This window comes from Balaenoptera musculus, chromosome 12 (assembly GCF_009873245.2).
Source record: "Balaenoptera musculus isolate JJ_BM4_2016_0621 chromosome 12, mBalMus1.pri.v3, whole genome shotgun sequence".
In the NCBI taxonomy this organism is placed as follows: domain Eukaryota; kingdom Metazoa; phylum Chordata; class Mammalia; order Artiodactyla; family Balaenopteridae; genus Balaenoptera; species Balaenoptera musculus.
In genome coordinates, this window is record NC_045796.1 from 20,301,859 (window position 1) to 20,326,447 (window position 24,589).

Genomic DNA, 24,589 nt, shown 5'->3' on the forward strand with positions numbered 1-24,589 from the left:
AAAGGGCCCTATACTTGGCTCCAGCCATGGTCAGGGACCAGGCCAGCTCATTCAGGAACCTGGCGGGAGACACACCCATCTATGCCTCTAGAGCCATGTCTGCAGAACTTAATCTTAGCTGTGGAACCTACAATGGCTCTGGGGCTTGGACCCAGGCTTACTCAGCCATGATCCAGGGTTAGTCCTGCCCATACAGGGACCCATCCAGTGACCAGGCAGCAGCCTTCCCAGGGACTTGGTGGGAGTCACATAGACTACACACCTGGTAATAAGCCTGCTGTTTGAGGACCCGACTGTGGATCCTGAAGTAGATCCATGTCCCAGTGCCACCCCACTGAACAAGGTACTGGAGGCAATCCCATCTACCCAGGCACCAGACAGGATCCATGCCCATCCAAGTCCCTGGTACCAAGCTCTTCAACTTCAGATCACACTGCAGATCCTGCAACATAACTGGCTCTAACCCAGCATGACTATGATTCCAGAGGTAATCCCAAGAAAAGGTCTTTGTCTGCTAAAACCAGTCTATAAAGATTGGAAGAGGAGTTAGCCCTTTCAAATGTGTAGACTCAAAGCAAGCTTACATAAATCACAAAGAATCAGGCAAATATGATACCACCAAAGGAAATTTATAAAGCTCCAGTAAATGACCCCAAAGAATTGGAAATCTACAATTTACCTGACAAAGAATTCAAAATATTCATCTTAAAGAAACTGAATGAAATGCAAGAGACTGTGGAGAGACAACTAAACAAAACAGTGCATGAACAAAATGATAAGTTTAATAAAGAAATAGAAGTCATGATAAAGAACCAAACTAAAACCCATGAGCTGAACAATACAATGACAGAACTGAAAAATTCAATAGAGTTTTAACAACAGATTTAATCATGTAGGAAAAAAGAATCAGCAAACTCAAAGACAGGCCATTTGAAATTAGCTAGTTTAGAGGAACATAAAGAAAAAGAATGAAAAAGAGTGAAGAAAACTTATGCAAATTATGGGACACCATCAAATGACAAAACATTTGAGTCATGGAAATCCCAGAGGGAGAAGAGAGAAAGAAGGGGCAGAAGGTTTATTTAAAGTAATAATATCTGAAAACTTCCCAAATCTTGGAAGAGATTATGGATATCCAGGTATAGGAAGCTCAAACTCCAAGCTAGATCAATCCAAAGAAGATCACTTCAAGGCACACTATAATGTTAAAAGTAAAAGACAAGCAAAGAATTTTGAGAGCAACAAGAGAAAAATGACTCATTACATACAAGGGAACTCCATCAGGCTATCAGTGGATTTCTCTGCAGAAAACTTGCAGACCAGGAGGGAGTGGAATGATAGATTCAAATTACTGAAAGAAAAACTGCCAAACCAGAATAGTATACCTAGAAAAACTGTCCTTCAGAAATGAAGGAGAGATAAAGACATTCCCAGACAAACAAAAGCTAAGGCAGTTCATTACCACAAGATATGACTTACAAGAAATGCTAAAAGGAGTTCTTCAAAATTCCAATGGCATTTTTCACAGTCATAGAGCAAATAATTCTAAAATTCATATAGACCACAGAAAACCCCAAATAGCCAAAGCAATCTTAAGAGAGAAGAATAAAGTTTGAGGCATCAATTTTCTGATTTTTCTGATACAAAGCTGTAGTAGTCAAAACAGTATGGTACTGGCATAAATGCAGACACATAGACCAACAGAGTAGAATAGAGAACCCAGAGATAAAGTCACAGATATATGGTCAACTAATATTTGACTAGGGAGTTAAGAATACTCAGTGGGGAAAAGATAGTCTCTTCCATAAATGGTGTTGGGAAAACTGATATTCACATGCAAAAGAATGAAAATGAACCCCTATCTTACACTACTCACAAAAATTAACTCAAAATGGATTAAAGATTTAAATATAAGACCTGAAACTGTAAAAATCCTAGAAGAAAACATAGAGGGAAAGCTCCTTGTTATTGGTCTTTGCAATGATTTTTTTGGATATAATACCAAGAACACAAGCAACAAAGCAAAAATAAACAAGTGGGACTACCTCAAACTAAAAACCTTCTACACAGTAAAAGAAATGATGAACAGAATGAAGAGGCAACCAATGGAATAGGAGAAGATATTTGCAAACCGTAGATCTGATAAGGGGTTAATATCCACAATATATAAGGAACTCATATCACTTAGTAGCAAAATCTCCCAAATTAATCTAATTAAAAAGTGGGCAGAGGACATGAACCAATTTTTTTCCAAGAAGACATACAAATGCCCAATGGATATATGAAAAAAATGCTTAACAACACTAATCATCAGGGAACTGCAAATCAAAACCACAAGGAGATATCTCCTCACACTTGTCAGAATGGCATCAACAGAAAGACATAGCAAATGTTGGAAAGGATGTGGAGAAAAGAGAATTCTTGGGCACTGTTAGTAGGAATGTCAATTGGTACAACTACTATGGAAAACAGTATGGAGGTTCCTCAAAAAATTAAAAATAGAACTACCATATGATCTAGCAATCCCATTTCTGAGTATATATCCAAAGGAAATAAAATCACTATCGTGAAGAGATAACTACACTTTTACGTTCATTGCAGCCTTATTCACAATAGCCAAGACATGAAAACAACCTAAATGTCCATCAGTGGATGAATGGATAAAGATAAAGATATGGTACATACATGTACAATAGAATATTATTCAGCCTTAAAAAGGAAGGAAATCCTACAGTTCTTGCAAATGGAAGGACCTTGAGAGCATTATGCTAAATGAAATGTCAGACAGAGAAAGACAGATACTGTTTGTTCTCATTTATATATGGAATCTAAAGTATCCAAACTTACAGAAATAAGGAGTAGAATAGTGGTAGCCAAGGGCTGGAGGGAGGGTGGGAAATGGGGAGATATTGGTCAAAGGTACAACACTCTGCTATAAGATGAATGAGTTCAGGGGATCTAATATACAGCATGGTAACTACAGTTAACAATACTGTATCATATACTTGAAAGCTGCTGAGAGAGTAGATCTTAAATATTCTCATCAAAAGAAAAAAAAAAGTAATTATGTGAGGTAATGGATCTGTTAACTAACTTTATTGTGGTAATCATTTTACAATATATATGTGTATATACCTTAAACTTCTGCAATGTTATACGTCAGTTATATCTCAATAAAACTGAAAAATAATTTTTAACAAAATTTTTAAAAGAAAAGAAAGAATGATCTACATAGGACAGTGTTTTATCAGGAAAAGCTTAATACAGTCATTTCTGCTCTGGCATGAACTTCATCTTTTTTCAATTTTGTGTTTAACTCTGGTCTCATTTAATACTCATAGTCAACAATAAAAAGTCTCACCTTAGGATGAAATGATTGTCTGGTAATTATGTGATGTAACTAGAAGCCACAGCAGGCAAGCAGATACGAAGTTTGGTTCAGGAAAAGGACTTTTGTTATCAGAATGTAAGCCATAGAATTGACAATGAGCTACTGTGTTTTTGGCGGACCACTGAATCAAATTGCACTTCTGAAAGAGGGATACGATGAGTGAATTTGACTTATTATACATGCAAATTCAAATCCAAAATCTTCATAGGTGGTACTATAGTGTAAGCCCAGTTTTTCTAACATTGTCAGCAGCTTTTCTATTCACAGCAGCAGCAATCCAATTAAAATGACCATCAGAGCAGAGCTGAACTGCATTAAATGGTTCCCATTAATGTCATATTTAATTTAGAAGTACAGTGTTGAAGGTGTTCATTACTGCCCTCTGCAAATCTTCATTCAGCTTGTGGACATCAAGCTTTATAAATCATATTTAAATCTTTTAGGAAAAATGAAAATCGATTGGCTTGTATTCCAAAACAACTGTGTTGGGTTTTTACAACCCTTTAAATCCATAACAATCAAATCACCACGTTTAAACCAGTTTTCTGTACTAACCTTTCATGAAGATGTGAGGAGGGGGACATACACTTTAAAAAAAAATCCCAGAGCAAATCACAAACTGCTAGGAGTGTTATTTAAACATGTCTTCCAGGAGGCAATAGGTTGAATTAGAAATGAATTATTCTGCTGGATTTTCAGAATTGATAATGTTGAGACTTTTTTACCACAAAATTTAGAATCGGGGAATAGGACGCTTTGAAGATAATTAAAAAAAAAAAAATCTACTGAGGAGTGCTACTATTGAAATGAGCTGCAGAGTAACCATGGCAATACCTCAGCTTCCCCCAAGCATCCACACAGCACATGACTCATGAATGGTGAGCTTTAATTGATATTTTCAGCCTATACACCCTTATTCTGACACTTAAAGGTAAAAATGTTTAGACAAACATGTATATATTTTAAAAAAACAGTTTACATATGAAATAAAGATAGTATAGAAAGAAACAGGCATCAATAAGAAGACAGTGAAAACATTAAGAATGGGCAAAAGATATTAATAGACAATCCATGGAAGTAAAAATTCAAATGTCTAAAAACACATGAAAATATGTTGAAACATAAGACTGATCAGAGAAGTGTAAATCAAAATAATTTCATAATTATCAGAGTGGCAAACATTTAAGTGTAATAGGATCAGGTTAGGGGAAAGTTACAGAATTTTAGGAACTCTCTACACTGCTGGAAATATAAATTGATGAAACAACTCTGGAGAGTAATTTGGCATTAAAATAGAAAATCTACATGTCTTTTAAACAGAACTCTCAAATTTAGGTTTATACCATAGAAAATAACTCAGATATGTATGTGAGTATAAAGTAGATTTACTTCTCTATAGTGAACTTTTTTTCCTTTTAATTTTATATTTTAATATAAGTTCAAACTAACACAGAATTTTCAAGAATAATTCAAATAATTCACCCAGATATTCCAAATGGTAACTCATTTGCCTGTTCTCTCACACTGTTTATCTATACTAAATTATTTTTCTGAATGACTTGAGGAAAATTATCTAATATAATGTTTCATCACCTTTTAGGTGTATGTTAGTGTATGTTTCCTAAAAAAAAGAACATTCTCTCACTTAATCAGAATATAATTATTTAAATCAGGAAATTAATATTTATTCCATATTATTACTTAATTTACAGACCTATTGAAATTTCATCAATTGTCCCAAACTTATTCTTTATAGTATAAGAAAATTCCAGCTCAAATATTCCATTCAAAAGTCATGTCTCTGTAGTTTCCTTTAATCTGGAGGATTTCCTGAGGATTTTCTCAGTCTTACTCTTTCATGACATTTGACACTTTGGAAGGGTAACAAGCCAGTTATTTTGTGGAAATTCCCTCAATTTAAATGTATCCAAATTTCCTCATGATTAGATTCAGTTTGTGTGTTTTTGGCAGGAACACCACAGGATGTGATGCTCTGTTCTCAGTGCATCTATCAGTAGTTGCATGATGCCAGTTTGTTCCATTACAGTGTCATTTATCTCAATCATTTGGATTAAAATGTATTTGCCAGTTTTCTCCATTTCCAAGTTACCGTCTTTCTCTTTGTAATTAAGAAGTAATTTGGAGGGAGATATTTTGAGACTGTGTAAATATCCTATTATTCCCTGAAATTTCTCCTGCTAGCTTTTATATCTATTGATAATTGTTACCTAAATATATAATTTTTCTGATGACTGTCAAATGGTGCTTTTCTAATTTTGCCATTCTTTCCACATGTATTATTTGGCTTTCTAATCTAGGAAGAGTTTTCCCTTCTCTCTCTCTTATTTATTCATTAATTATATTACCATTGACTCACTAATTCTTATTTTATTCAACAGTTTATAATCTTTACTATCATTATTTTATGTTCAAATTTTTCCAGATTTGACCACTGAAAAACCAGCTCCTGTGTCCTTCTGAATGGACTCTACTGTAGTTTAAGCACTGCCTTACTTTCTGGCACAAGAAAAATGTTTAGTAGTAAGCTGACAGACCTTAGGCATTTAAAGCAATGCCGATTAACAAAGTACTTGAGAGGCAATAGAGTTTCTTTTTTTTTTAACATCTTTATTGGAGTATAATTGCTTTACAATGGTGTGTTAGTTTCTGCTTTATAACAAAGTGAATCAGTTATACATATACATATGTTCCCATATCTCTTCCCTCTTGCATCTCCCTCCCTCCCACCCTCCCTATCCCACCCCTCTAGGTGGTCACAAAGCACAGAGCTGATCTCCCTGTGCTATGCGGTTGCTTCCCACTAGCTAGCTATTTTACGTTTGGTAGTGTATATATGTCCATGCCACTCTCTCACTTTGTCACAGCTTACCCTTACCCCTCCCCATATCTTAACGGAGACTTCAGCCCATGAAGTCAAAAGACTTGGGTTTAACTTTTACCTTAATCCTTTCTAACTGTATAATGTCAGACCAGTTATTAAACTTCTTTAATTCTCATATTAGCTCACAGGTTTTTGGGGTAGAATTTAATAAGACCATTCATGTAAAGGTCTTCACATTGTGCCTGACACATGGTAGACCCTAAAGTCAAATACATTCTAGGTATCAACAAGAGGAGTGGCTAGAAGTAAGATATAAATTATTATTCTTCCTTAAAATGATACATTTATATGCAAGGGATGTTCTTTGCCCTTCTGGTCACCAGACCTTAAAACAGAGATCAAAGATCTTGATAAGGTTAGAGCACATTCAGCTGAAAAGATCAGGAAAATAGGATACTTTTAATAAAAAACATATATCAAGATGGGCACAAGTATGCACATGCCAAATGCTCCATAAATAACAGAAGTTTTCATTTTCCCATTAATGTGTTACTTAAAATTTTTTTTGTCATGTTGGACCTTAGGTTTTTTTTTCCTCTACCTAGTCTCATAGACTTGATTACAATCAAAAAAGACAAATGAAACAAAAATAATAGAAATGTCTTTGTTCGATCAAGTTGCTGGTAAACTATTATAATATTGTATTAAGTACTATATTAAGTGCTGTATTAAATTATTAAACCCTTTAGCAAAGTCAAAAGTACTTTATTTGATATTTCTTAATTTAATGGTTTTTCTTTCTGCAGAAACACTCTTTCTTAGCAATCTGCCCCAGGCCTGTCTCAGACTACTTCCAAAGCTCCGTCAAGCAGACAGTAACCCACACATCACCAATCCTTCTGGCCAAAGACAAATAGACAATTTGACCAAGTACAATTGGACAACATGACCAAGCTGAACCAATCTGAGTGCTTCCTAGGAATTGTGTATTCAGATACAAAAAATGTAGAAAGTTAGCTATAGGTGAGGATACTTAAGGCCGAGGCTGGTCAGACACAATACACCTTGTGTATTTGAGGGGCAAGCAGAGAAATCTGGTCTCGAGAAGAGAAAAGGTGATATGCAAATGCAGCACATATGAACAAAAGCAAGTCAGCAATAGAGTAAAAACCAGACAGAGCAAAATGCAAGAATAGATTGTTACCATGGAAAAGAGAGAGAAGGAAAAAGAACACCAGGGATAAATAAACATGGGAAAAGAATGCATCCTTTTGCTTCTCTGAGGAAAAGTAGTGCCATAGTTGACAGGGGCATAGTCACAGGGGAATATTTAGTGAAGTCTGTATTACATAATTGAAATTCTCAGTTTCAAAGGTTTGAGAACTGTGTAAAATGGTTGGCAAGTTTCCTACATATAGAAAAACTTTAATAATTCAAATTACTTAGAGCATCATTTTGTGTTATCCAAAGGCCTTCTATTTGTTTTCAGTACAATTTTTGTTACAAAATAGTGAAGACTAAAATCAATAGTGTTCAAGAAGTAGCTGCAGGAACTGTTTAATGAATTCATTTATTTGTTCAACATAGCTTTTGAGGGCACAAAATGCTGAGCTAGGCTCTGTGATTATATTAAGATAATTATAATAACCTTGGATTTTACGCTATTTAGTAATTGAATATAGTTTGCTATAGATTATACCTTTCCCTTAAATCTTGTTTATATTTTCAAGAATACAGTATTGAATGTAGTACTAAAGTACTCCTGAGCCATTTTGTTCATTAATTTAGTAACCAATAAAGTAACAGAAATTGAAGAGCATTAGCGATCTGAACGAAACCTCCCTGGGGTGTAGTTCTGTTTACAAAAGTCTGAAATTCACAGTGAATTTTATATTCCTGATTTCAAGCTAAAAGAAGATTGAGAGAATATGAAGAAATACTGAGTGAGAAAAACCAATAGACAAGAAATGTATGACATGGAATAATAAAAATTTAAAAATTAGTTTCATATATAGCAAACAATGGATTATTACAAAAATGTCACTGTCCTAAATATTGTGAAGGTTTATAAGATGGGGGTGTTGGTGACAGGGGGTTTCATCAACTGATATTTTTTATTATGCCCAATTCTTGCCTGGAAAAAATTTTGAAGTATGAAAACACTGCATCCAATGTCATGTAAATACAATGCATTCTTCTATGAGGTTGCTGCTATTTGCAATGTAGCAAAAAACAAAATCAATCCAACCCAGATTCAGTAACTTTGAATGTTTGTATGAAACAAAAACTCAGTAAACAGCTTCAGTTTACTATGTAATCACCAGAATATTCAAAGCTTTTCTCATTCACAGTTAGCTTTATTTTTAAGGTAGGAATAAATACAAGATCCCAAACCAAATACATGGTTTGAGTTTATTCAGTCAAAAAAAAAAAAAAAAAGTGATCATCTTATTACACAGGAAGTTATTCAAAGGCAAGGTTTTCTCTATCCTTAGTAACTCTCTGAAAAAAAGGTGTCATTTGTTCTTGAAGCCATACACTACTTCCTAATCATCTCCACATGATTTTCTAGATGGGTAAAAATGAGTTTAATCCATTCTGAAATTCTTAAAAAAAAAAAAAAAAAAACTCTTACCATTTTGTAGGTTTCTAAATCCATTTTTTATTTCATTAAAAAATTTGAAAAACATTTATTCATATCATTTATATTTTTCTTGATATTTAAAATATTATTGATAGTGGTCCATTATTCCTGTGTCTGTATTCTTAGTTCCTCCAAATAAGATTTATGTTTCTAGGGAGACTTTTGCTTGTTCCCTTAATCTCTTCACTTATCTCTTCAACTTTTTCCTCAAGAAGTTTATCTGAACTTTCTGTTATGGACTGAATGTTTGCGTCCCCCCAGAATTCATATATTGAAATCCTAGCCCACGACGTGATGGTATGAGAAGGTCATGCTTTGGGAGGTGATTAGGTCATGAGGATAAAGCTCTCATGAATAGGATTTGTGCTATTATAATAGGGAACCCCAAGAGCTCTCCCAGTCTCTCCACCATGTGAGGATACAAGAAGAACTGCTTTTTTGGCTTCTGTTAATTATGGTGGGTGCTCAGGTGCACCACCTAGAGCCCCCTTCAGGACTGAAAGACTTGCTCCCCAACTTCTCAGCGTGCTGTTTACTGACAACACTCCTTTGTGATTGCTCTCTGCTGGAGAGCCACTCTCTCTGTCCCCAGCTCCCCTGAGGCAGCCTGCAGCCAACGCCAGGTCAGTGAGGGGGGATAAAGCCCAGCCTCCTTGTTGCAACTGACCACTCGGTAGGCTGACCCAGCTTTCAAGCTTCCCGTGACGTCAGCTCATGCCTTTATTGACATGGAATCTCCTAACCCCAATTTTCCCTCCGTCCAATCCTGCTTACTTCTACTCTCCAGCACGTGTTGATATCAAGATTACTTGCTAATGACAAACTGCCATCTCAGAGACTGCTTTCCCAGGAATCCAAACTACCACAGCGATCTTTCTGAAGCAGAGTACACCTCTTTCTTGAAATGCTCTTAACATAGCTTTTAAGTGCCTTTTGTGTTAGCATTTACATTTTTCCAAGGTGCACTTAAGTGAAAGAAGAAAATTCAGGATTTGTCGTTTTCCATCATGAATTGGATACTTAGAAGTCATTATTGACTATTTACTTAATGTCTCCTACAGATATATAGAAAAATAGTCCCAAGATTCTTTTTTTTTCAGACTAGATCCTAAAAGGAGGAAGATAGCAGACAAGGACAGACATACAAAGAGGACCAGTGCTATGGATATTATGAACAACAACCTCAATTCCTGTCAGCACTTCAGAATCAGGACATTTTGGATGCTAGAGATAGGAAGTGTTTGAGCTATCTAACCATTGAAAAAGAAATATGGCACTATCTGCAAATTATAAAGGCACATACATATCTTTGATTTAGCAGTCCCACTTTTGAAACGGCAGCCTGTAGAAACAAGGTTTTGTTTTGTTTTTTTATGTTTCAATTCTTCGTGGTGGCAAGAACAGCAAAACTAAATGTCCATTAGTTGGGGAAAGGTTAGATTAATTATAGCCCATCTTAATTATGGAATATTATGCAGCTATTAATAAACAAGTTAGTGCTGTATCTATTGAACTGGACAAATACATCTGTTCTTATGAATTAGCTAGTGAGTAAAGCAGGTTGAGGAATAGTGAAAAATATATTTCATTTCTTAGCAAAAGCACAAGTGTGTGTGTTTGTATATACACACAAATATTTAAAAAACACATATACATATATACATATATTGGAACTATATGTGTGTATATTTGTATGTGCAAATATATAAGTGTTTATATACTCATATGGAGAAAGGTGTGGAAGGCAATGTCCATTCCCCACCTAGATGCCCTTGTCTTTGCGTCAGCTCTGTGCACGCATCCCAGCTTTGGCATGTTCTGCTGCTAAGACTTACCTATGACATTGAAAAGATTGCTTTGGACACAGGGGTTAACTCATTTCCTAAGAGAGCTAGAAACACTTGGGAGTTAGAACCACTGTCTCACCCCCATCCCTCCATGGGCTTTTGTACTGGGCTGAGTACAAAGGTTTCGTCTCCAGGCAGACAGACTCTCAAGGCATAATTTACACTCCAGAGCTTTCTGAGAGAGCAGGTGGAGTTTGGCACTTCTTCTGAACTTCCACCCTTGCCTGGCTCCTTCCTTATTTCTATCCTATATCTTCCATTTCCTTACTGGTTTCTCCTGGCAGTAAATCCTTGGTAAATCACTTCCACCCAAATTGTTGTCTCAGCATTTGCTTCTGGGAGAATTCGACCTAGGACACTAGGCTAACTTTGGTTACCTCAGGGGGATAAGGAGTGCATCATTGGTTATTTAGACATTTTTGCATGGTTACACTAATTACAATAAATATGTCATTTAACTAAAACAATAAAACATTTAAAAAGAAAAAACAAATAGCTTCCAGTATCCTTTACTTCATATGTAGTGTTCGGGATAGCTAAGAGAGAATTTCTCAGTTGTACCTTCTTATTCACCACAGAGGTAAATGCATATAACCTTATTTCTGAAGCAGCACCTGATGTTATATTGCTGTATTTTTGCTTATGATTTTATGCCACAGTACATCAGAATAAAGCAAGATACTTTTTACCTGCTTCATTTGTTCCTGCTTTTAACCATCCAGAAGTATCAGAATGAAGTTCCAAGGTTCACTTCAACTTCTTTTATCACTTTCAAGACAGCAATTCAAAAACACTTGTATTATTACCCTACCCAGTCTTCAACCTCCAAGTCCACTTTTTCCCTACAAAATAGAAATATTTTCTCTTACAAAATAGAAATATTTTATAAGTGGGAATGTCTAGAGACAGCTTTGTTTTTAACTAAAACTAAAAATCTCATACATGCACATCTATTTCTCAATGGTTCTCCTCTGAAAGGTTTTCTCAGATACTCTTCCTTGCCAAAGAAAACTAGTCCTCTTGGCAGATGGCATCTACATTCAAGCTCAAGTCAAATATTTATGCTAAAAAAAAGTATTTTAGGTGAATTGCTATCTAGAAAAGTTAACCTCCTAAATTGTACTGAAGAAAATCTAAGAAAATTGTATTTCTCGGAGTTTCCATTCTCTCTTAGGTTCAAACTTGAACAGTTCTTAATCTAAAATATGTAACCACTGGGGCAGGCACAAAGCAGGAGACATCACTGATTTATTTTGTTAACTATCTTTTGTAATGTGTATTCTTAATTAATTATGTCCCATATCATCGCACTATATTTTGTAATAAAACAATTTTAACTAAAAGGAAAAAAACCCCTCCTTTGGATTATTTTGCAGGAAAGGGAGTTCTCTTTTTGAACAAATATTTACATGATATTTTCATCCAATTTAATAAAACTGTTCTTATCTGGGATAAATTATTTTATAACTGAAAAAAAAAAACCCAAACAGATATGATGTACATAGATAAAATCTCTCCAGGTGAGATGAAAACCAATAGGTAGAGCAACTTGCTAGCACATTTGTAAGCTATTTTGTGAATGAAGGAAAATGTCCTTTAAAATTTGGGGGATCCAAATATATGTATGGTACTCTATCATGATGTACTCTATTGAACTGATGGATGCTATTTATTTGGGCAAAATTCCAATAAACATGATTCAGTAGAACATAAAGTATTGAGGAAGTATAACAATTGCAGATATTTGTAGATGGATTCAGTGTTTACCAAAAAAATTTCTTTCTGAATCAATGGATTTGGTATCTCTATTAATTTTTTAAATTGGGATGTAAGATTTATACAGTAAAATACACTTAAACTTTTTTTTTAACATCTTTAGTGGAGTATAATTGCTTTACATTGTTGTGTTAGTTTCTGCTGTATAACAAAGTGAATCAGCTATACGTATACATATATCCCCATAACCCTTCCCTCTTGCGTCTCCCTCCCACCCTCCCTATCCTACCCCTCTAGGTGGTCACAAAGCACCGAGCTGATCTCCCTGTGCTATGCAGCTTCTTCTCACTAGCTACCTATTTTACATTTGGTAGTGTATATATGTCCATGCCACTCTCTCACTTCGTCCCAGCTTACCCTTCCCCCTCCTCATGTCCTCAAGTCCATTCTCTACCTCTGCGTCTTTATTCCTCTCCTGCCCCTAGGTTCTTCAGAACCTTTTTTTTTTTCTTTAGATTCCATATATATGTGTTAGCATACAGTATTTGTTTTTCTCTTTCTGACTTACTTCACTCTGTATGACAGACTCTAGGTCCATCCACCTCACTACAAATAACTCAATTTCATTTCTTTTTATGGCTGAGTAATATTCCATTGTATATATATATGCCACATCTTCTTTATCCATTCGTCTGTCGATGGACACCTAGGTTGCTTCCATGTCCTGGCTATTGTAAATTGTGCTGCAATGAACATTGTGGTACATGTGTCTTTTTGAATTATGGTTTTCTCAGGGTATATGCCCAGTAGTGGGATTGCTGGGTCATATGGTAGTTCTATTTTTAGTTTTTTAAGGAACCTCCATACTGTTCTCCATAGTGGCTGTACCAATTTACGTTCCCACCAACAGTGCAAGAGGGTAACCTTTTATTCACACCCTCGCCAGCATTTATTGTTTTTAGATTTTTTGATGATGGCCATTCTGACCGGTGTGAGATGATATCTCATTGTAGTTTTGATTTGCATTTCTCTAATGATTAGTGATGTTTAGCATCCTTTCATGTGTTTGTTGGCAATCTGTATATCTTCTTTGGAGAAATGTCTATTTAGGTCTTCTGCCCATTTTTGGATTGGGTTGTTTGTTTTTTTGATATTGAGCTGCATGAGCTGCTTGTATATTTTGGAGATTAATCCTATGTCAGTTGCTTCATTTGCAAATATTTTCTCCCATTCTGAGGGTTGTCTTTTTGTCTTGTTTATAGTTTCCTTTGCTGTGCAAAAGCTTTTAAAAGCTTTGACAGTTTTTAAAGGGAAAAAAGTGTGAAGAATCTCAGTGAATCATGGAAGCAGGAGGTTGGACTGTGCATCCTGCTCCATTGCATGCAGGCTGGCTGACTCTCTCTTCACATGATCTCTTTCCTGTGTGATCTGCCTACAGGATGGCTCAGGGGGCTTTTGTGGGTAGAGCTAGTTATTCTTTAACTACTTAATTCTTCATTCTACTTCTTTTAACATAGGAAAAGAATCAACAGGTTAGGCAAGACATCGTGCACATTCAGGAGAGCACAAGTCAGGAGTTAGTTTAAACTGCCTAGTGATCTCATTCCTATAATTAGGTTCTTTCAAGGCTAGAGGGGGACAAAAATGGGCAAACAGGAAAGGGGCAAAAGAGCTGCTTTCATCAAGGGTTAGTGTAGCACTCTGTCTTCTAGAATACTGCTCTGCAAACATACAAACAGAACCCCCACTTCTCTGCCTAAGTAAATGAGAGTTGTATGACTTAGTACTCAAAAAATTTTTGAAGGGGAGAGGGAGTCCACCCAGTTAATAGAGTTGTTTTGTTGTTTATCTAATACTTCACACTTTGAGAAATACTGAGAGCTCTCTAAAATGGAGCTGGTAGGCCATTAAGGAAGTGTGACTTATGCACATCTCAGCCTGGATGGAATATGAACTTTTGACTACTTATTGTCCTAATGAAGTCATCCAGAATATCTGCCAGAAGCTCAAGATACCTATTGGACCACCTATCCTAAAATAACTCATGATTCCTTAAGGACAAATATTTCCTGGCTGGAGTCAGAGTCAATCACAGTTCTCACCAGGCAACTTTTAACAACCTCCTGGCTTTTTGTCTTTATAAACCTCTGACTCTCTCTTCCCCAGAACACTTTAGGCTTTAGCCAAATCTGTGTCTCCCAAATTGCAATTCCTAAGACTTCAAACAAACACTTTTCTTATTTGCAGCCTCCTATATTGCTTTTTGGTTGACAGGTGTCGTCCCCACAGTGTCTAGTAGGTGAAAAGACCCCACTTCCATAATTCTGACCTCTCACTATAGCCTCACTGAAAGTCAGTGCGTTATTTCAGCTGTGCAGTTAGGAACAAAGAGAGGCTTGGTCTACACATAGGGGAGGAGAAGAATGGTAGAGAAGGTAAAGATGACATTAAGATTTGGGTCATGCAACTGGTACTATTGACAGTAATAATGTAATGATAACAAATTAGGGAGATAGTAAAGAAGAAATTATTGAAGATAAAAAAAAGAACAATTAATTGATGGTGTAAAATCCTAAAGGAGAAGAGAGGGAGAAATCAAGTTTAAGGGGAGAGGGTGGGGATAAGTATTGGAAAGGAAGTTGGATTTCAAGAACTTGTTATGCTAGGGTATTATATTTTTTTCTCATCCTTTGGGGTGTGTGTGTGTGTGTGTGTGTGTGTGTGTGTAAGAATGTAAAAAATTATAAGGCCCACTTGCTCACCCAGTTGAGGAGTTCGATATATACTCAACTTAAACCAAATTGAGCAGGGGTCCTTACGTTTTGATGCCAGGAGCTGATGGAGGTACAGAAGTGCAGTGAGTCTAGCCTTTGATTGCCAAGAAAGAGCAAAGAGAAAACTAAGCACACCATCCAGAGGCAGAGCAGGAGTATGGAATGAAGCAAGTAGTCCAAAAGACTCATCCAATTCAAAGGGCACAGGCAGAGGGCAAAAACTGGGTCTCTGGGTAAAAGACTGTCAGGCTTTAAGCTCAGAAGAGAGTAAACATATTCTGGAATGGATATGGGGTACCAAGCCTGGAGTAAGACCTCCAAGGAGTTTATATGCAGAGTCAGGCCCCTTCTACAGGGCATGGGCAGTCACGCCCATGGTCAGGCCAACAAGTGAAATGGAAGTATTAAGTTTGATCCTTAAGGTTTGGAGACATACAAATATGTAGCAAAAACCATTTGCTTTCTAGAGAGTGTCCAGTTGAATAAGTGGTTGAATTTTCAAGGCAAGTCAGTGTGTTTATTTTTAGTTAAATGGAAAATGATAATTAGGGTCCATTTATTTACCTTCTTATTTAGTACAAGCATACATGGCAAATACAGAGTGGTTTATAATTCCTTTAAAATTTATTTTCCATGTCAAATGTTTAATTTTATAAGGCAGCCGATTCTATGTTTCATTGAGATAGATAGAGAACCTGTCTTTGAATTCCCATCTACAAATCTGCTTGACATGCTGAGGTTTAATTTTTATGGTTCTGATTAGCAAATGGCAGAAGTCAAAAATGTCGCTTATTTAGAAGAGTGAAACTGATTTAAGAGATGAAACCAATGTTTATTCATTGCATATCCTAAAAAGTAATTGAGCTCTTGGTGAAAGATTTGATGGACAAATTGCTTTCATTAGTAAGAGTCTTAGGAAGGCTGACTTAACATAAACAGGTCAAGCAGTTTCCAGCTTGATTTCTCTTCACATAGGCAGGCCATTTTTGCAGAGTAAGGAAGTCTGACACATATTAAACTCTAACTTTTTACCTCTTTTTAAATTACCTTCCTACTTTGTTAATGTATATGGACTTCAGTCTACATATTAATAATCAGTGTACATATGTTAAACTGAACCCTTTGCCATGTATTGCAATACTGTGACATACATATTTTGTAGGTATCAGAATACTTGCCATTTTAAATGTATTTTTAGTGTGTTAAGACTAAGGTTTTTGCTTTTTGTTTCTGTTTTACTTTGTTTTTAGTTATTCCCTTAACATTAGTCATCTGGGCTGTTGTCAATTTTACATCTTGGGAAATGGTACTTTCTAGACACATCTTGGCTTGATCACTATTGCAATCTGTGTGGGGGGGACCTCAGCTGCCCTGATTGGCTCAGGGAGCAAAGGGAAGCCTGTATCCATGCCTTGGAAGGCAGAGGAAAGTGCAAATGCCAGGTTTGAGGAAACAAAATGCAACGTAAAGGAAGGACCTGCTACAGGGAAGAGGCAAGACTGGAAGTGTACTGGGGGGTCTGGATAGAGTTGAGATCCAGTGCTAATACCTGCCTTGCCTGCACTGCTTCTCAGGACTTGGTCTGCTCTTCTACAGGGGAACCATCTGGCTCTGAGCTCTAAGGAGAAAAAAAATTGAGGGGTGATTATACAACGTTATAATGATGTACTTGATAGCAGATGTACAAAAAAAGCACAAGTCTTACACATGTAACCATTTAAAAATAAAGGTTCGTTTTGAAAATGGAGGGCACAATGTTAAATGTTTTAATACAGTCATTTCATTTATGAGTTCTTAATAAAAATGAGGACAATATTAAAGTATGTGAAGGGCTTTCTACCAGACAGTAAAGTTACAGAGTCCAAGTCTGTAGTTTTCTGGAGATCTAAATGATTATAGAAATAGAGCTCAGAATAAATTTTGGATTTCCTCCCTATCACTGTACCCAAATTGCTCTCGATGAGATTACCATGACTTTCATGTTGCTAATTTCATTGAAAATCTTTAGGACTAATCTCATTGCATCCTCCAGCAACACTTAATACTTCCTTCTGCCTAAAATACTTTCTTAATACTAATAGCTCACATTTAACATACATGATGCTAAGAACTTTACAGCCACATAATCAACTTCATTTACAGGTGAGGAAGCTGAGGCTCAGAGAGATTAAGTAGCCTGATGATTGTCTCATAACTGGTGAAGCCCAAGCCCTGTGTACCTGATTCCAAAGCTAGTGCTCTTAACCAGGATGCCATCCTGCCCACCACCTGCCTGTTTCTATATGTCCATCTCCTCTCCCCCGCCTTTCCGCCAGTACATCTTATCTGGTGCAGCAGTGAGTTGAGACTCAGCAGTAGTTCTTAGCCGGACTGCACACTAGTATCACCTGGGAATTTTTTGTTAAATGCAGATGGCTGGCCTCGCCTGGGATCAATAAACCAGAACCTTCGGTGATGGACCTGCCTGGACATCTATAGGTTAAAGAAGTTCTCCAGGTGATTCTAATGGCAGAAAGGGTTGAAAACAACAGAGCATCTAGAAGAATAGTTCCCAAACAGGATTTATTATTAGAATTAACTGAGAATTTAAATATCTTGTCTGGGGTGGGCAGGGAATCTGTGTTTTTTCAAGAACTCACAGTGATTCTGATTATCAGTCAGGTTCAGAAACAACTTAGAGTTTCTCTCTCAATTATCTGCTACATAAAGAAGACTTTATACAGGAGCTTTGTGGTGTAGTTATTCTGTGATGTTTTAAATACCAGACCACTACAAAAAGCAAAATGAGATTTAATGAGATTTTGAAACAAAAATAGAGAAATGTGTTTGCAACCTCCTTCTTTTTATTTTTTAATTTTTACTGGAGTATAGTTGATTTACAATTTTGTGTTAGTTTCAGGTATACAGCAAAGTGAATCAGTTATATATATATATATGTGCACTTGGTTTTAGATTCTTTTCCCACATAGGCCATTACAGAGTATTGAGTAGAGTTCCCTGTGCTATACAGAGGAATGGATAAAGAAGATGTGGTACATGTATACAATGGAATATTACTCAGCCATAAAAAAGAAAAAATAATACCATTTGCAGCAACATGGATGGACCTTGAGATTGCCATACTGAGTGAAGTAAGTCAGACAGAAAAGACAAATATCATATGATATCGCTCATATGTGGAATCTAAAAAAAGGGTACAAATGAACTTATCTACAAAGCAGAAACAGAGTTACAGATGTAGAAAACAAATTTATGGTTACCGGGGGGTAATGGCAGGGGGAGGGATTAACTGGGAGATTGGGATTGACATATACACACTACTATATATAAAATAGATAACTAATATGCAACCTCCTTCTTATGACTGCCAGCATTCTCTGGTGGCCGACACCCATTTGCTTTTCTACCTCATCGCTCACTGTTTCCTCCCCAAAACCCAATTGAATAGAAGCATCCCCAGAGCTGGAATGCTGCTTCTTGCCTCTACCCATTTCACGCTTTCCTTTACCTGGAATTCCTATTCTTTACTTCTAGAGCTGACTAACTCCTATTTGTCCTTGGAACCCCTCAAGTCCTCCGCATCAATGAAGCCTCCACCAGGGGGGCCAGGATTGGGTGGCACAGCTAGGTGATTCCTAGAACCCTGTGCCTTTCTCTGTTGCTGTGTTTAACACATAATATTGAACTGCTCTACCCTTGTGATTGTGCCCAACCAGCCTGTTAGCTCTGTGAGAACAGGGACCTTGTGTTAGCCATCGTGGTGTTCTCAGGGTCTAGCGAAGTTCCTGGCAACTGATGTTGTTTAGTAAATGTTTGCTGACTGAATGTTAAACTGCTGTAAGCTGTAGGTAATCCTCCCCCAGTTAAAAGAGTAACTTTGGGACAAAATGGAAAATTATCTGATGATTAACTAAACAAAACAAAAAAACAAAAAAAACCACTTTTCATATGATTGTAAAAATAAAATGTTTCTTATTGAAGAAAACTTGTGAAAAAATATAAAATCAGAGCTAGAAAAACAAAAGCCCCCATAGTTCTAGAGATAACCACTGTTGAGGCTGGGCATATTTCTCTCCTTTAATGCAGACTGAATACGTAATTGAAGTTATTTTCACCACCATTATGTATGTGTATGTTTCCCACTTTCCTGGACAATAGACAATGTTAACTTTTTAGAGAAGTTCTAGCTCTGCCAAATGCCTTGCCCCCGTCCACCGCCTGAGAATCCGACTCCTTCTGTACCCCTTCCCCGGCACCCGTTTTAGCTCTGTCACACTCTCTACCAGGCCAGGCTCCATCCCATTTTGGTATTCTATTCAATTCCAGAGAAACTGATTGATCACTCATCTTGAAGCACTCACTATACTAAGCATTATGGAGACTATAAAAATGGGAAGACAGATTCTGTCCTCAGGGATCTATGAGCAGGGAGAGCACAAGAGACATTAAATAAAAGACCAAAGATGCTATATATTAGGGTCTTGTAGTCAGAGGGGTGGTCAAACAGTTGATGGTGAATCTGAGCTGAGCCTTAAGAGTCTGACTGGTGGAGCAGGGCACACCTGGGTTGAAAACAGCATGAGGAGTAAGTAACAAGATCTTCTTCAGGCTCACCTCAGTTGCTTGTTAGAAAGGCGGATCCCTGCACCCACTGAGTTGAGGAAGGGTGGCAGCAGCAATGGGAAACTGCCATTTTAACAAGCGCTCCAGGTGATCTCATGCCATTGATTTGGAGACAGGCTTTTGGAAAGATTAGAGTATGTTCAGTTTGTGCCCTTGGGTTTTTCTGTCACAAGGCTATGGGATATGAGACAGGGAAACAGAGCTTTCTAGATGATATTGTGGAAGGCAAATGGCAACCTAAACAGTCAGTACCTAATTCCTGGGGCAATAGGAAGCTGTTAAAGATTTTTGAGCAAGGAAATGATATCATCAGAGCTGTGATTTAGAAAGAAGGAAACTTAGCGCTTAGTTCCTAAACTTGGTATCTATCAGAATCTAAATCAAACTCTTAAAATACAGAGGCCTGGGGTTTTCCCCTGAAATATGGAATCAGTTGGTCATTGTAGACCCAAGGCCTCCACATTTTGAAGTTCCACGAGAGAGAGATCGGGTACAGACTACAAGTCCTCAGGCAGAGATGCTTTCACAGAGGTTGACCTGAGAATTCTGTGAGATCTTGCCTGCCAGTTTGTGGCTTCTATTCCTCAGAATGAGACAGAAATTATCTTCCAGCTTCAACCCTGCAGGAGCATTACAGGGTCCGTCCTCTCTTCTGTGGAATAGCTTCCCTAACTAAATCTCTTGGGTTTTGGAAAATAAGCTGAGAAACGAGGCTGCTGGTCTAGCTGAACCCCCTTAGAACCATTACCTGCCACATGGGCATAGTGTTCATCAGTCAACCTCACATAGAAGGTGTGGAATCAAGCAAAACAGACATCCAAGCACAACTGAAATGTTAGAGGCCAGATTAATCATAATGCTCATTTCAGAAACGGAGACGAGAAAAAAATAAAGTTGCTTGGTGTCAAGGGGGTAATCAGAGATAATTATGACTAAAATTCAATACACTACTGTCCTAGAATATTTGTGTAGCAGTCTATTCACATTCACAAATGGCTATTTCAAACTCTCTAGCGTATCTCAAAGTAGCATTTATGTAAAAATATAACTTAAGGCATGAATCCCTTTAAGAAATAGATGAGCACAGTATCATTTTATGTTTAAAATATGGCAGCAAGTTTCTCAGAACCAGTTGTTAATAGAAAGGCTATTATCTGGTAAACAATGAGCATTCTTTACTCAGATGTAATAGTTCATAAAATTTTACAAATTCTACAAACTTGGAAATAAGAACCATTAACCAATTAATTCTTTTTTTTGTTGTTGCAGATATGAAAACTGAAGCTCTGCTAGGTAAATTGTGGAGAAAAGACTCGAGCCCCCCCCCCCATGTCTGTCTGAATCTGTGACATTCTGCTGTCAGGAGACCTTGGTTAGAATCCTAGTTTGACATCAACTAATTGTAGAAGATTTTATGACACTTCTCTCAACCTTAATTTTCCTTATCGGGTAAAACAGAATTAAATTTATTATTTAAAATCCCCGAGCAGTACTAAGATTCTACAACTTTGACTTTCACTATTTGTCTACCTTCTAAAATTATAAATGTCACTAAAATCAAGTTATTTAGTTGCTTCTGATTCCTAACCCGCATGGATCATTGTTCAATCATTCTTGTTATAATACTTAAGATCATAATGCAGCTTATATTTTGCATAGTACAAAGTAGAAATTCTGATGTTCTTATTTACTTAAAATAATTTGTCATTGCTCTCAAAATTGAAAGAAAAGTCCACTCAATTAGAAGTATTTCCCATTTTGAGTTTTCCTAGGTTATATGACTTATTCAGAATTGTGTTTCTAATTTACATACATACGGAGACTTTATTTCTTATTGTTTTTGACTTCTAATTTAATTGCATTGTAAACAGTGAGTACTTTATAAGAACTTTCTTTAAAATTATTGAGACCTGTTTGGTAGAATTAGTAGAACTTTAATTCATTTGTTTTATATTTGCTTAAGAAGACAGTATCAGTTGGATGCTGACCTGTATTTCTAGATTCAATCAGGCTTATTAATAGTGTTGTCCAAATCATTTATATTTTTACTAATTTTACCTATTAGTAATAGGAGATTGTGTCTAAATCTCCCACTGTGTTGTTGAATTTTGTCTAAATCTTTCTTTAGATATTGTGAGGATAATTCATTTGTGTACAAATTTGGAACACATATTCTGATGAGTTGAACCTTTTATCTTTATGCAGTGACTCTCTCCATCTCTAATGGCATCCTAACGACATTTTATTCTGTCTTAAAGTCAATTTTGTCTGCTATCGAAGCTCTCTTTGGTTAGTATTTGCCTAATATCTATATATCAATATATGTATTTCTTTATATTCTTAAATGTGTTTCTTATAAAAGGCATGTACCTCCAGGTACATAGCTATTGCTGTTTTTCATATAGCCTACCAGAAGTATTTTAGGTAAAATTTTACATATAACTAGATATAATGTCTAGCTTAGATATAACTTCTTAATTTTTGACTATATTTTTATAATTTTAATTTTCTTGTCTTGCTTTTCCCATTTACCTCTGTACCTTAGAGAGCTTTCTGTTGCTGTACAGAGAGCACCTCCTTGTTATTCACTATCTGCATCGTATCCCTATTGAACCAGTGTCCTACTGATCTACACTTAGGTTATTACCAATATATTTCTTATAAGGACTAACCTTGAATTTCATTTCACACATGTGAAAATACATCTATCGGATAGATTTACAGAGTGCAATTCTTGGCTCAAAGTGTCTATGTATTTGTAATTTTTGAAACATATTGCCAAATTACCCTATAAAAGATTGGACAAATTTAAACTCCCAAGAGCAATGTATGAGAATGTTCATGGACTCAAAGAGAGGGCATTATCACACCTTTAGATATTTAACAATCTGATTGCAAATGTAGTTTTAAATCACCTTTCTCTTACTATCATTAACATTAGGAATATTTTAATGAGTTTTAGGGACATCTGTAGTTCCTTTTCTGTTAACTGTCTGTTCATATCTTTTGCCTATTTTTCTATTGCAATGATGGTCTTTTTTTACCCATAACAAGCACTTTATGTATTAGATCAGCCCTTGGTCTATGAATTGCAAATGATTTTTCTCAGCTTGTCATTTATTTTGAGTTTATTTTCATATTTTTTTCCGTTTTCACCATGTAGAAATTTTTTATTTTATGTGGTTAAATATAACAAACTTTTCTATTACAATTAATAACCCATTCTGAGTTTATAAAAGAATCATCTCGGGGCTTCCCTGGTGGCGCAGTGGTTGAGAATCTGCCTGCCAGTGCAGGGGACACGGGTTCGAGCCCTGGTCTGGGAGGATCCCACGTGCCGCGGAGCAACTGGGCCCGTGAGCCACAATTACTGAGCCTGCGCGTCTGGAGCCTGTGCTCCGCAACAGGAGAGGCCGCGATAGTGAGAGGTCCGCGCACCGCGATGAGGAGTGGCCCCCGCTTGCCACAACTAGAGAAGGCCCTCGCACAGAAACGAAGACCCAACACAGCCGCAAAATAAAAATTAAAAAATAATAATAAAAAAAGAATCATCTCTAGTTTTTTTCAAGTACTTTTATGATTTTAGTTTTTATATGTAAATCTTTTGATCTATTTGAATTTTTTGATGATGAGGTATAGTTCCAACTTCAGTATATTATTTTTAGAAGGCTATAAATTTGTTTCATTTATTCATTTATTAACTGTCCATAATTTCCACACTATTTTGAAATGCCATCTTTATCACATGCTATTCCCATGTGTATTTAGGTCTGTTTCTGGACTTTATATTCTATACCATGGGTTTATCTCTATTACAAACAGCAAGAACACATTGTTTCATTATTGAGGCATTTTAATACGTATTAATGTAGGTATTTCCATTTTCCAGGAGATTTTTCTCAGGAAGACCCAGAAAGTACTCCTGATGATCTGATTTGTCTCCCCAAAGCTGCTGCATGTGTCTTACTAGGACATCTAGTAAGGTTCAGTCAGCATGATGTCATCAATGCATTGGGCCAGCTAGTTGTCCTGTGGGATAGCAAGGTGAGGAAAGAAAATGAAAATACGTTCCACTGTCTTCCAGCTCCCTTTATTTGCATCAAGAAATCTGCTGTCATACCTTTTGTTGGTTATTTTAGTTTTCACTTTGATTTCCTTTTGAGTACTTAATCTTTAGTGTTCTACAGCTATTAATATAATGTTTCTTGGCAGACTTTTTGGGTTCATCCTGTTTCGGATACGTTGGAGTTTGTGGACCGTGGTGATGCTGTAAAATATTGACATGGAACAGCTCAATCTTTCCAATTTCTTCTGTGTTCACAGTTTCAAGCTCTGGATTCAGCTCATTTTTTTCTTTTTTTCAGAGAGAGAGGAAATCTTCAGAATTTTTTAAAATTTTCTGAGAATCCAAAATGCAATTTAAAGTTTATTATATTCAGTATCTAGTTATGTTTTAGTGGGAGAGGCCTTCAAGGTGCTTCCCATTGAAAATATTCAGTCCAGATTATCTACCATAAATTCCATGTCTGAAATATCCATATTGTTAAAATAATGAGATGGTGTAAAATAATTTTAAAGATTATAAAAACACTTGGTATTTTAAAAATAGAAGCTCTCTAGCTATGTCAAAATATTAGAGTTTATAGATATTAAAAGTGTTTTCTTCCTTTAGTCGCTATCCTGGAGTCTCATTCTGAGTCTTTCTGCCCAGCTTCCTCATGCTGGAAACATTCTGAAGGATTTACTTTTGCT

General features: G+C 36.4%; 1 long non-coding RNA gene across 3 annotated transcripts in view; it reads right to left on the reverse strand.

Annotated features, from left to right (window-relative positions):
* Positions 1-11,419: 11,419 nt before the first annotated feature.
* Positions 11,420-24,589, reverse strand: part of LOC118904869 — an 87,319-nt gene continuing 74,149 nt past the window's right edge. Inside the window, exon 3 of one of the 3 annotated variants that reach the window (XR_005022111.1) lies at positions 11,420-11,566. This is a non-coding gene — a long non-coding RNA (uncharacterized LOC118904869). Of the gene's footprint in view, positions 11,567-16,763; positions 16,833-23,690; positions 23,867-24,589 lie in introns of those variants that run through there. The other 2 variants (XR_005022110.1, XR_005022112.1) reach the window with 2 other exon arrangements.